At 43.0% G+C, this 14,071-nt stretch overlaps 1 long non-coding RNA gene across 2 annotated transcripts in view; it reads right to left on the reverse strand.

The window, feature by feature from the left end:
• LOC135881197 (uncharacterized) overlaps window positions 1-14,071 on the reverse strand; it is a 278,680-nt gene that overhangs the window by 92,512 nt on the left and 172,097 nt on the right. The window lies entirely within an intron of this gene.

A 14,071-nucleotide genomic window follows, 5' to 3' on the forward strand; every position in this document is an offset into this window, starting at 1 on the left:
CCTCAATTTACATATAAGTAGTAAACAGGGTCCTCAAGACAGCAGGGAGAAGAAATGGCAGACGAAGCAAATTTGCATTTCAGCAAACTCAGGTGAGAAGAGAGAATGGAGTCTCCTTCATCACCACATTCCATGTCACTTTCTTTACTGTTTGAATAAACAGTAACCCTCAAAAGAATCCACTTCAAAGGTTAACTGGACTATAAAAGAAAGGGGCAGAAAACCCCAAGCTCGCTCTCGCTCCTCTACATCAGAAGACAAAGGAGCCAGCCCTTTGACTTTGCGAGGAGATCCTGACTTGAGAATTTGGTCAGCCATGTTGCTGGGAACATCTGGCACGAGTTTTACGTTGAACCAAGTCTAGCTTGTCATCTTCTAAAAAGCTTTTTCTTTCTCTTGTAACCATTTCTGACTTTAATACCGGATACCTGAATGCATTTAAAAGCCTATCTTCTTTTGTTAATAAATTTGTTTTACTTTTTAATCGAAACCAAGCCAGTGCTGTGGCTAAACTGAACTGTTTGGTAACTCCAGTTAAAGTAGCAAACTGTTGAATATTGACCTTTTCAGGGGCAATGGACCTTTAATGTCTGAACTGTCCAGGAAAGGGCTGGATGGTGCATAACATGCATTTTGGGGGAAATTCAGGACTGGGGGTGTGTTGGGGCCACCCTGCAAGGAACCAAGGCTGGTGAAAGCCAGAGTATGACTGGAGTGTTGCTGACAGGCTACTGGGGTCAGAGCTTCTGGACCAGGGATGTAGCTATACACAGACACTAAGGGTGTGACCTGCATGCTTGTAGGCTATTTGAGAGTGGCCCAGGTCGAGAGCTACAACAGCAAAGCATTATAAGGGATCCAGGGTTACGGGGCAGGCAGTGACAACCACTCACTGATTGGGATTGCACCCCAGAATATTACACATCCATTTAAAATGTAGTTAAAATAACACAAATAGTAAGGGGGCCGCTCCCACATCATTGAAGTAAATGGAAGTTGTTCTAAACTTCAGTAAAAGGGGTTGTGGGAAGGAGATGACTCTAAGTGTACATAATTCTTTTAATCTGTGCACAGAAATGCCATTGTTTAAAATAGTAGTAGATACAGAACAAGTATAATACCAAAAATGACCCAATGATATTTGGCTTCCTCAGACTGCTGCTAGACTGTCATTTTTAGCAAGATCGTGGACTCGAGCAAGTGACTCAAATTCTATATTAAATTAAACTCTTTTATGTTTAAATAAATATTCACAATTTAAACGAGGTACAAATTGTTCAACTGTCTGAGCTACATTTTCAGGATTATTTGCATAGCAAAGTGGCTTTTCAGAAACCAAAGTGTTTGAGGCTTATAAAAATGGCTTTAATATTACACATAAAATCATGTTGAACTAAATTAGCAGTAGACTTTCTTGTCCTGGTACATCACCAGACTGCATCCCCTGCATCCTCAAGGCAGGGGGAATTTGTTTAGACTGGTTGGAAAATAGGGCAGTGACTTTTTGACAGTCCTCCCCACCTTGGGAATTGGGGAAGGGGTGGGCAAGCTGTGGGATTCAGGTAAGTCATTGGTCCCTGCACACTAGAAGAGAGTATGTACACCCTGCTTCTCCAACCTGTACTCATTCCACAGGGTGTCCAGTTCCCTGATAAACCAGAATTGGGAAGTGGATTTAAGGGAAGGCATCCTGTAAAATAAGCCCCTGCAAAATGGGGCTGGGGTGCCTATTGTTTGGCACAGTGAAGAGATAATGCCCTTTCCCTAACCTCTTAACTCTCAGACAAGGGAAAGGTGGTGGAGTCGAGCAATGGGTTGGCACCAGGTGTGGAGGACTGCCATCCAGGTGGAAATGATTAAGAATGGAACCATGATCCACACTGTAAAAATCATTGCTGGTTAATTTCCAGGAGCATTAAGTAAGAAAATTGAGGCCTAATTAAACCACATCCCTTCCATCTTGTTTTTCTTTCCACATATTCAGGCAAAGATAAAAATCACCAGTTTACTAGCTGTAAACACCTTCCATAAGAGTTTCACACACAGATGGTTTTGCTATTTCGATACCATTTCTAACACACATATGATCTGATGATCAACAGGACAACTGAAGAACAGATTACTGTTTGTACATACAATGACTAAGGCTGCAAGTTTGTCACAGAGGTCACGGAAGTCACAGATTTCGTAGCAACTGGTTCACCTGGCCCAGGGCAGCTCAGGCAGCCCCTGCACTAGTTGCATCCCCCTCAATCAGCTCCAAGGTGGAGTCCTGGCCAGACAGCTCTGCATACTGCCTCCACCTGCAGGCACCGCCCCCGCAGCTCCCATTGGCCATGGTTCCTGGCCATTGGGAATTGCGAAGCCAGCACTCTGGGCGGAGGCAGTGTGCAGAGCTGCCTGGCCAGGCCTCCACCTTGGAGCTGAGTGCGGGGGATGCTCCCGCTTCCAGGGAGGCACGGAGACAGGTAGGGGGCCTGCTGGCCATGCCAACCCCTCCCCCTGCACCAGCAGGCATCCTGGCCAGACCATGCACAGCCTCCTGCCCCCCTCCCCAGCACCAGTGGGGGTCCCGGCCAGGCTGTGCACCGTTCCACACACACCCCCTCCCCCCCGCACACACACACCCTTACCAGCTCCAGCGGGGATCCCGGGCCTCCCCCCTCCCCAAGATTAAGTCAGGGGTATATAATAGAAGTCATGGATAGGTCATGAGCTGTGAATTTTTGTTTACTGCCCATGACCTGTCCATGACTTTTACTAAAAATACCCATGACTAAAACATAGCCTTAACAATGACTAACCAAAGCCTAATGTATAGAGCACAAAAAATGTCATTTAACAATACTATATTTGGTCAGGAATAACTATCTTTATGGAATGCAAATAGTGCCTACAGCTTTTTGTAATCCTATAAATTCAATATAGACTTTGCTCAGAAATTAAGTATTATAGTGGGGGACTAAAGGATTTGTCATTCTCCAGTGTTTCAAATTTTATTAATTTTACCAAGGTTCCCAGCAGTTTAGCTTCTTATCAAGCAACCGCAGAAATATGTGGCTTCACAGTTGTCTAATGCCTCCAAGTTTCATTCAACAGTCAAAGGTAAGTGTTTATTGTAACAAGGACCAGTATTCTAAATGTCTTTTGAAAGCCAGGAATCACAAACTGAGGAGTTTTAAGTAATTATCTCTAAAGCAAACAAGGAATTTCTCTGTGGGCTTGGAAGTTGAACATTTTGTTTTGTATCAGAAGATGAAGTAGTTTTAAAACTGTTCATACACACACTTCCAGATATTTAAAATGAATTTGACTATACCTTGCAACTTAAAATAGTATTATTCAGAGGTCTTCTGCCTTCCTATACTACAGATGATAGTAAAAGCAATTAAAGAGTAAATTTGCTGTGAGATTTTGGCAATTAACTCAAGTTTATACATTTAGATGAAATGTTCACATCCCTTGAGCAAGTGTAAACTTCCAAAAGACTGCAGAATATTGATTGAGTTCAAAAAACCTGGAATAGAAAAGCTTATTTTTCTCAATTATCCTATTATGTCCTTATCCTGCAAAGATTTAGGCACAGTTATAACTTCACACACTATAAACAATACTATTGATATTAATAAGGCTACTCACAACGCAAAGTTACTCATGTGTAAGTGTTTCCAGGTTCAGGGCCTTAAAATGCTTTTCCGAGTGCATAAACCTCTCCCCACACAACTAATAAGTTGTCTTACGATGTAGCTAAGGAAGTTATATTAAACCAAAGGACTTGGCAAAAGATAGATTACATTGAGGGGAACACAGGCAAATATTCATGAGGGTGTAAACAACAGATGAAGGCATGGATCCTTTTAATAAAGCCTTTTCTCATATCTTTTAACAGAGGTAAAATGTTTCACAGAAAAAACCTTAAAATCAGAAGTTTACGTGTAACAGGAACATTTGTTTAGGCGCAGTAATTCTGGTACAAAATTTGTATCTAAACATTTGCTACAGGGGTTTTTAGATAACATTAGCTGCAAAAAAAAAAAAAGAGTAATCTTAAATGGGACTTACAGACATTTTCTTCCCCAGTTTTCTAATTTTCATTTGTCAGAGTCCCTCGGGAAAATGACGTTAAGAATTCTAATGTGAATTTCCCCCACTAACAGCAATTAAGAAGAAATATCAAGCTATACAGGCAATATTTAGCTTTGAAAGCTATTCTTCCCTGAACTGAGATTCGTTCCGTTATTCAGGAGCCAGCTTTTGATATTTGCAACAGCTATGATGTGCAGAACTATTCAGGTCTAGTGGAGATTGTTTTCAAAAATAGTTCTTCCACTCTAGCATTTAAATTGCATATCACAGGGTAATTCTTCCCTAGATTTACTAGTCACAGGTGTCTGGGTTTTGACCTGCTATCTAAGGTTAGGTCTACACTACCCGCCTGAATCGGCGGGTAGAAATCGACCTCTCGGGGATCGATTTATCGCGTCCCGTCGGGACGCGACAATCGATCCCCGAATCGACGCTCTTACCCCACCAGCGAAGGTGGGAGTAAGCGCCGTCGACGGGAAGCCGCAGAGGTCGATTTTGCCACCGTCCCTACAGCGGGTTAAGTCGGCTGCGAAGCTGAATTTGCGTATCTTAAATCGACCCCCCCCCCCCCCCGTAGTGAAGACGTAGCCTAATTCCCTATTAGGATGGCATCCCTAAAACAATTTGCAGAGTTCAACTTCCATGCAATTTTGATATGACCATCACAAGTAAATTGTAAAAAAAAAAAAGGGAAAATTTCCCTGAAAGTAAGTTTGTATGAAAACCTGTAACTTTCTAATCTCCAGCATCTCCTTTTTACCATTTTCTCCTCTTTTCTAATATCTTAAGATTATTTATGTTTAAAACATATCATACATCCCTCTTTTTCTTAGCACTGTGATATATTTTGCATCATTCGATAACTTATTTCTCAATCACTTGGAAGTAGCTGTGCTTAACATCATTTCTCCCTAAGTACTATTGGCTCGTTTTTATTTTGCTTGGAACTAGTCATCACAGCACTGAATATTTCTTTTTCTTGAAGAAAAAAAACCTCCATGTTTTTCTTTTTAATGCACTTTATTTAGACTTTGAGATAAAGATGTAATATGGTAGGTAATGCTGAAAAGCATTTGCCTTTCCAACAGCCCATCAATTGAAAACCCTCTGTATCTAAAAATGCTCTTAGGTCTAATTTCCTCCACTTAGGGGAGGACTGTCGACATTGCAAGAGCAACACCTTCTGAAATACTTACCTCCAATGCAGAGCTCATTCTTTCAAAATGGTTTCTTGAAAATCTAGGTTTTGAAATTAAAAAGATAAAGAATTACTAGTGACTGAATGCCTCCATTTTGTAGTATTCAGCTGCAAACCTTTAAAGGAACTTGATTGGTCAACAAATGGGAACTCAGCATTTTCTGAAAATCAGGTCCCTTTGGCAAGTCTTGAGTTAAGCCCCCCTAACTGGAGGCATCCAGAATCCTTAGTTACTTATGGAAATCCTGGTCTAAGTGAATCTATTTATCCACTGAGCCAATATTACTACAAACTTCCTAATTATTAAAATAGCACCTGGCTTTTGTACAGCACTTTTCATGAGCAGATCACTTTATAAAACCAATGAATATCATGATCTCCATTCCCCAAGGTCACCCATGATGATGATTTTAGTGATCGGGATACCTATCCAGAAAGAGTCCAAACTCACATTGGACAGGCTACCAAATAGCCATGAAATGGTAATGACTTTTGGTCATTCTTGCCCTCACTTTTTCACAGCTTCCCATTTCTTTTCTTTATGTATAATTTTAAAAATTAAGCAGTGGAAATCAATTTTCATTGTGAGATTAGTATCTTAAATGTACAAGAGGTCAAATGGCTTTTGAGTTATGATAGAAGAAAAGTTTAGCAAATACTCAAATCACTCTTCATTTCCTTGGTTTGTCAAAGAAATACCTGAACAAATTTCATTTTCCTGGGAAAATAAGAAATATTGAAAGTATTTTTCCTACCAAAATCATTTCCAACAGTTACGAGTTTTGTCAAATTCTGCTAGTTTAGTATGTAAGCTCTGAAATTTGGTTAAATAGAAAATTACAATAATGATTAAGAAATTGTTTAGGGCCAGATCAGGCCTTCAATCTACTCAGGCCACTCCCACTGCTGTCATTTACAGTTATACAAATGTGTGAAGAGCAGGATAGAGCCACTATAAGCTCTGGCCTTAAATAAGATATGTGCAATAATGTGCCAGAAGAATTATCTACTCTCTAGGGGGCGGGGAAGTGGTTCTCAGCCTTTATACATTAGAAAGGAAGCTGTGTGTCATGTGCCAACCATAAGCCCGGAATTCAAAGAGGGATCAGGTAGGCACAAACATTTGGGAGAAAGGAGACTGAAGAGGAAACTACACTAAGGTTTTGGGAGAATCTGTATGTTATGGAAGGCATCAGAGTTCCAGCACAGCTATAGTTAGGGCCCTATCAAATTCACAGCCATGAAAAATGCGTCACGGACCGTGAATTCTGGTTCCCCTCCGTGAAATCTGGTCTTTTGTGTTTTTACCCTATACTATACAGATTTCCTTGGGGAGACCAGTGTTTCTCAAATTGGGGGTCCTGACCCAAAAGGGAATTGCGGGGGGGGGGTCGCAAGGTTATTTTAGGGGGATTGCAGTATTGCCACCCTTACTTCTGCACTGCCTTCAGAGCTGGGTGGCCAGAAAGTGTCAGCTGCTGACTGAGGGGCCCTCTGAAGGCAGCAGCGCAAAAGTAAGGGTGGCAATACCATACCATACTATGCCATCCTTACTTCTGCACTGCCACTGGTGGTGGCGCTGCCTTCAGAGCTGGGATCCCAGACAGCAGCCGCCACTCTCTAGCTGCCCAGCTCTGAAGGCAGCGCCATCGCCAGCGCAGAAGCAAGGGTAGCAGTACCGCAACCCCCCCTACAATAAACATGTGGACCCACCCCCCCAACTCCTTTTTGGGTCAGGAGCGCTACAATTACAATACCATGAAATTTCAGATTTAAATAGCTGAAATCATGATATTTATTATTTTTTAAATCCTATGACTGGGAAATTGAGCAAAATGGACCATGAATATGGTAAGGCCCTAGCTATAGTTATGCATAAAAATAATTAAAGTGTTAACAGGGGAAATAGTTAAATCAAAGGGACTTATTTCAACAGAAAATACATCGTCACTGTTGTAGACAGATTTTTTTTTAAATGGAGACAAAGTGAATTACAGTATCTTGGGACCACATAGCAGCCCTTGCTACTTAGATGGCTCTCATCAGCATAGTATAGAAGCTTATCAAGACAACAAGGCTTCCAGCCGAGGACAACTGCCTATTGGATAAGTACAAAACACTTTTCCATTTTACTTTCACCAGGTTTTCCTTGCCTCTCATCTTAAAACTGGTACTTGATCAAAATAATTGTGCCTGTAGGAAGAAGGAGAATTGTGCTGAATACATTTCAGGCAGAAGTCTATTACCATAGGTTACTCAGTAGGGACTTCTCTCAACAACTGTGTCAGAAACAAAATCGTAATGGGATACTAAGCTTAATTAAGAATCTTCTGTATGTTTCTTCTCCGTGTTGAATATCTGTATGGAGTACCTGTATGTTTTGCACAGAGCCAAGCGCACAGGTAGCCCCTAAGGAGCTGATCCTGCCTTGTGTAGCATACAGATGGACTGTTGCACATGTGCTGAACCTCCATTAAAGTCAAATACATACTTGAATGTTTTTCAGAATTGGGGCTACAAGTGTTGTCATGCACACAAATGAGTTTAAAATAGGAGAAGACAGAAGGTTAAAGGAGTAAATTCTGCTTGTAAAAATTTACCAATTACACAAATCAACCTTCACTTTTTTATTTTTCTAAAAAAAATACTTTTATACGTTGTTACCAGATTTGCCCGTTACTTTGGGGTATGCTCATTTATTAGGGTTACTCTTCTGGGAGGGGGGTTCTGTAATTCTATCAATGTACTGCTTGTGTCACTTGTGTTTTCATACAGAGCTCTACTTCTCCCTTCTGCAAGTTCCCTCCCAATGGAGCTATCCTGCAGGACCTCGGTTCCCCAGGGCTGGGTTCCTCCAGCCCCAGAATCAGATGAACACACACACACACACACACACACACACACAAAGCACTCCGAAGCTGACCCCTTATATGTCCCTGGACTCAGCAGGCTGGGTCAAACAGCACTTCCAAGCTGCCAACCTCTTATGCCACAGGTTCAGCACGTCCCTATCCCCACTTTCACATTACAATTGTTCTGGTAGTAACCCACTTGATGAGCAAACCCCACAGGACTTTTGGGTGCTACAGGGATCTTTAGCTTAGATAAGAGGAATGTTGCTGCAGATCAAATGAGATTGAGAGAGAGAGAGAGAGAGAGAGGGGCAACCAGTTTAATCAAAAGTTATTTATTGCCAGGTAATTGCCAGGTAATAATCATACAAGGAGAGCCAAACAAACAAAACAGTTACAATATTAAATCTAGCTTAAATTTGATTACAAAAGTCAGGTTTAGAAAACTAGACCTGATCACACAAGTCAGGGTTAGAAAGCTATACCTGCAGCAGAAAAAAAAAAAACACAGAGAGAGAGAGGGAGGGAGAGAGTTGGGTTCTCACCACTCTGTAAAGCTTGAACCAGCCGGGGTTGCCAGGTGGTAGCGGTAGCTGAGGGTCTGGAGTTCTGGAGACAGGCAGAGCCCCCAGCACGATCAGTCAGGAGAAGATGAAGTCCCAATGGAACTGATGCAGATTTTGGATCCAGGCATCAGAACCCTTACTTGAGCATGGGTAGGGGTTTTTGTAGGGAAACAACAATGGTTCAAGGGAGAACACTAGATTTGTTTATGGGTAAACTGATGGCTCAAGGGAGTATACCAAAGTTGTTTTGTTCAGGCTAGACAATAGGAACTGATCATTCCTGGCTGTGGGTGGTTTTCCTTCGAGGGAGCTCACAATGCATTTAGGCAGCTTCAGTATTTTGGATACCAACCAAGGATTTATTACTAGAATTGGTCTGATAACTACTGAGCTGGGTGTGTGCAGGTGTGGGTTCATTAACATCTGGAGCAGAGATTCCCCCATCATGCAGTGCTTCCCTGCTTCCCAAAGTTCAGTGTGGTTCTTGCCTTGGAATCTCAGTTCTCCATTCTGTATACTAATGGCGATGCCTCCCTGTCCCATCTTCAATGCAAATGAGGCTAGGAGAGTTGCCTTAATCCTCTCACCCTTGTGTCTCTCACTGTCTTTTCATTGCTTTTTGTATATTTTTCTTCTGATCAGTTTTGGTTCAAGCAGAGGCTGGGGGGGTGTCCTCCGTGAGTCAAACAGGCTGGATACTGTACCCCGGTTTCCCAAGAACACAGAGCTGACAGGTAACAACATTGGGGAAAATATTGGGGAATATTTTTGATTGGGGAAAATATTGAACGAGCATTTCCTAACAAATCATTTCTAAAGCTTCTTGTCATGTCTGAGATTGTGGGTTTCATTACAGTGTCAACCTACTAAATTAAAAGGTAAAACATCCCAATTAATATAACTAATTTAATAAATAGTTCTCTCTTATCATTAACGTCCCCCATGAGACCTCCAGGGAAAAAAAATCTGATCTGAAATAGTTAAATTTGGCATCTTTTTTCTCTGTCCAGGAACATTTTTGGGAAAGTTTGGTTGAATCATTTTGGCTTATCTTCAAGAACAGAGGGTGGGTCGGGGGCTTAAATTGCAACTTTATAAATGCAGTGTTGCTGTAGCCATATTGGTCCCAGGATAGTAGAGAGACATGGTGGATGAGATATCTTTTTATTGGACCAAATTTCTGATGGTGAAAGAGACAAGCTTTGGAGCTTACACAGAGCTCTTCTTCAGGTCTGGGAAATGTACTCAGCATGACACAGCAGGTCCCAGGAGATGTGTTAACCACTTATGCGAAACAATCTGTTCCATCTTGTATTAACAAATGATATTCTGAGTACATTTCCAAGACCTGAAGAAGAGTTCTGTGTAAGCTCCAAAGCTTGTCTTTCTCACCAACAGATATTATCTCACCTACCTCGCAACTTTATTATGAACAGCTGTAGTATGCTATTAGTAAAAAGTGATTGGGTATGGAGAGGAGCACAAACATAGCTTTCAATAGTTCGGTAGAATTTGGCTGCCATTTGTCTAATTTATAAAGTATTATTTTTAATATACTGTGTGCATGTCAACTAGGCTTTGTGAAGTAATCTAATATTTGCCATTGTTCTATGTATTTTGCTTGTGTCTGCAACTCAAATGTTCATCAACAGTGCTGTGTTTTTTTTTAAATGAATATCTATGTCAGGGATGAAGTAGTTCTTTAAGGGGATCCTCCTTCAGCCTAGAACCTTCCTCCGTTCCCCTTCTGCTTGAGTTCCTGCTACTGTGAAAAAATACATATTCTCATACCTACATCATTACTTGCACATATTATGTAGTACAGATTGTTCTGCTGCAGTCCAGCACACAATTAAAGATGAAGCAATTACTTTGTTTATTCATTTGTCTCAATACAAAATGAAATCCCATACAACATTTTTTAAAAGAACATTAAGGTTGCTAAGAGAATCACTCCAAAGGCAAGAAATGACTTCAAGATCCTCCTTTCTAAGGGTGAGGTTTTAGCTAGAAGTCAGACCTGTAACTTCTTTAGAGATTAAAACTGTTGCCTTACAAGGGAATCAAAATTAACATTGTCAAAGATGAATGGCAATGCAAAAATAAAAACAAACTGATTTTCAGGTCATACTGCTTCTTTACGATGTTTAAAAGTTTGTTTGTTTTTTAAATTCTGCTTGATTTGTTTTACATTATAATAGCAAGTCTTCACTTTACTGAAGGACACTGGAAACTATGGGGAACCTGAAGAGTCACATCACCCAAGGATAAAACTGTTTAGAAATCAGAACCTCCCCCCTATGCAGCTGTGAAAGGAAGAGGTGCTGTTCAGGTTATATTACTATTCAAGTCCTCCAAATATGTTGTTGAGGTTCTACAGCAAAGAGTAAAGTGAGGACTTAATATTTCAAAAGTAAAACAATCAGAAAAACAAAACCCCTCAAATATTTAGGCTGTCTTTATACATCACAAGGGAGATGCGTTTTTTGGTTCCACCGTTGACCTTTAAAATAGCATCCCTTAGCAAAGTCCCGGGTTCTTAGTTTTTTTTTCTCCCCCAACTTTTCATTTTACTTGATGGCACATGTATTGAATGTATTCAATTATGCTAATACAGCACATTCAATTATGCACCAGAAATAGAAACTTCCTGAGAGCTAATGTGGGCATGGGTTTTCAAATCTGCAAATTTTACGGACCTATTTTGTTCATAAATGTTCACATCAGAACTTTGGTGTGCATGTTAAAGTGTCATTAAAAGATGTATTCATCTGCATCAGAGTGTATATTAGCACAGCATTCTCTTTGGGTATGTCTACACTACGAGAGTAGTTCGATTTTACTTAAATCGAATATGTGGAATCGATGTTACAAAGTCGAACGTGTGTATCCACACTAAGGACAGTAATTCGACTTTGTGAGTCCACACTAACGGGGTAAGCGTCGACATTGGAAGCGGTGCACTGTGGGCAGCTATCCCACAGTTCCCGCAGTCCCCGCTGCCCACTGGAATTCTGGGTCAAGCCCCCAATGCCTTCTGGGGAAAAAAATGTGTCGAGGGTGGTTTTGGGTAACTGTCGTCATCCAACCATCACTCCCGCCCTCCCTGAAAGCGCCGGCGGGAAATCAGTTCGCGCACTTTTCTGGTCAGTGACAGCGCGGACGCCACAGCACTGCGAGCATGGAGCCCGCTGCGACCATCGCTGCAGTTATGGCCGTTGTCAACACCTCGCACCTTATCATCCACCTTTCCCAGAGGCAGATGCTGAGAAATCGGGCGAGGAGGCTACGGCAGCGCGGTGAGGACCTGAAGTCTGAGAGTGGCACAGACCTGTCACAAAGCACGGGACCCCACGCCGAAGACATCATGGTGGCAATGGGTCATGTTGATGTTGTGGAACGGCGATTCTGGGCCCGGGAAACAAGCACGGACTGGTGGGACCGCATAGTGCTGCAGGTCTGGGATGAATCACAGTGGCTGCGAAACTTTCGCATGCGGAAGGGGACTTTCCTGGAACTTTGTGAGTTGCTGTCCCCTGCCCTGAAGCGCAAGGACACCCGGATGCAAGCAGCCCTGACTGTCCAGAAGCGAGTGGCCATAGCCCTCTGGAAGCTTGCAACGCCAGACAGCTACCGGTCAGTCGCGAACCACTTTGGCGTGGGCAAATCTACCGTGGGGGTTGTTGTGATGCAAGTAGCCAACAACTTGTTAGTTCCGAGAACATGTCCTCCCGTGTCCTCTTCTTCCTACGCCTAATCTGCGCTAGCCTCTGAGAGTGTGATGCCAGGGTAGGTCGGGAGACAGTCGCAGCTGTGGGATGGGAAAAAGGGAGTGAATTCCTCAGAAAGATAAATTTTTTTGTGAACAAAGAACATAGTCTTTCTCTGTGAACAAGACCATGCACAGCACCTATCACATGCGCACTCAGGACAAGGTCGAATTTTCGGCCTTCGCATTCAGTGCCTGGGGTCTTGCAGTGCAGATCAGACAAGCGGGGCAGGACAGCGGAATTTGGGTAACAGGCTGACATGGTAAGCTGTAGACTTGTGGCTGCTTAAAACTTTAATAATAGCACTGGCCTCCTTTCACATTCAAAGCAATGCCAGTCCCTGCTGCCAGCAATCCGGCAAGCATGAACTCTGCCCCTGTCCCACCCCCTCGCGGCTGTCCCAGGGAAAGATCCCTGTATGCTGCTCCTCTCCCGCCTCCACCGCATGGCTGTAAACCGCCGGTTACAGTTCTGTAAAGGAACAGGCAAGCAGTCCCAATACTAACATTCCCCTACCTAATTCAAAGCAGGTCACCATGAGCGACATCACTCTGATGAGGATTTCAGAGACCGAGAAAGAAAGGATGCTTCGGGAAAGCCTGCAAAGACCAGGGCCGTATGCCGCCATGCTCTGCAAGGCAATGATCCCCGAGTACTTGATTGTCTCCTGGCGCGGAAACGTTTCCTACCACGGAGGACCCAATAAGGCCGCTCTCCCCAGGAACCTGATGCAAAGGCTTTCCAATTACCTCCAGGAGAGCTTCGTGGAGATGTCCCAGGAGGATTTCTGCTCTATCCCCGGACATATAGACCAGATTTTACTGTAGCTGCACTGGCAGGGACTAAACAGTAGAGCGCCTAGGGCAAACCAATCATGCTAAACCGGACATTGTTAGATTTTTTTTCAGTAGTTGCACTGCCAAGGACTGATACGTTAAGCGCCTAGGGCAAACTAATCATGAAAAACCCATTGTTAATATTGTTAATATTCCTGTTCTGTTAAAAATAAATGTTTACATGTTTAAAACACTTACTGACTGATCCTTCCAATGATTCTGTGTCCGGGTTAACGCCTGGGGACAGTTGGTAGGGGATCTCTGTAAGGGTGATGAAGAGATCCTGGCTGTCGGGGAAATCAGCGTTGTAAGCGCTGTCGACTGCCTCGTCCTCCTCATCTCCTTCCTCATCTTCCCCGTCCGCTAACATCTCCGAGGAACCGGCCGTCGACAATATCCCATCCTCAGAGTCCACGGTCAGTGGTGGGATAGTGGTGGTGGCCGCACCTAGGATGGAATGCAGTGCCTCGTAGAAACGGGATGTCTGGGGCTGGGATCCGGAGCATCCGTTTGACGCTTTGGTCTTCTGGTACCCTTGTCTCAGCTCCTTGATTTTCACACGGCACTGCGTTGCATCCCGGCTGTATCCTCTCTCTGCCATGGCTTTTGAGATCTTCTCGTAGATCTTTGCATTCCGTCTTTTCGATCGCAGCTCGGAAAGCACGGACTCATCGCCCCACACAGCGATCAGATTCAAGACTTCCCGATCAGTCCATGCTGGGGCCCTCTTTCTATTCTGAGATTGCATGGCCATCTCTGCTGG

This window comes from Emys orbicularis, chromosome 7, assembly GCF_028017835.1.
Source record: "Emys orbicularis isolate rEmyOrb1 chromosome 7, rEmyOrb1.hap1, whole genome shotgun sequence".
Lineage (NCBI taxonomy): Eukaryota > Metazoa > Chordata > Testudines > Emydidae > Emys > Emys orbicularis.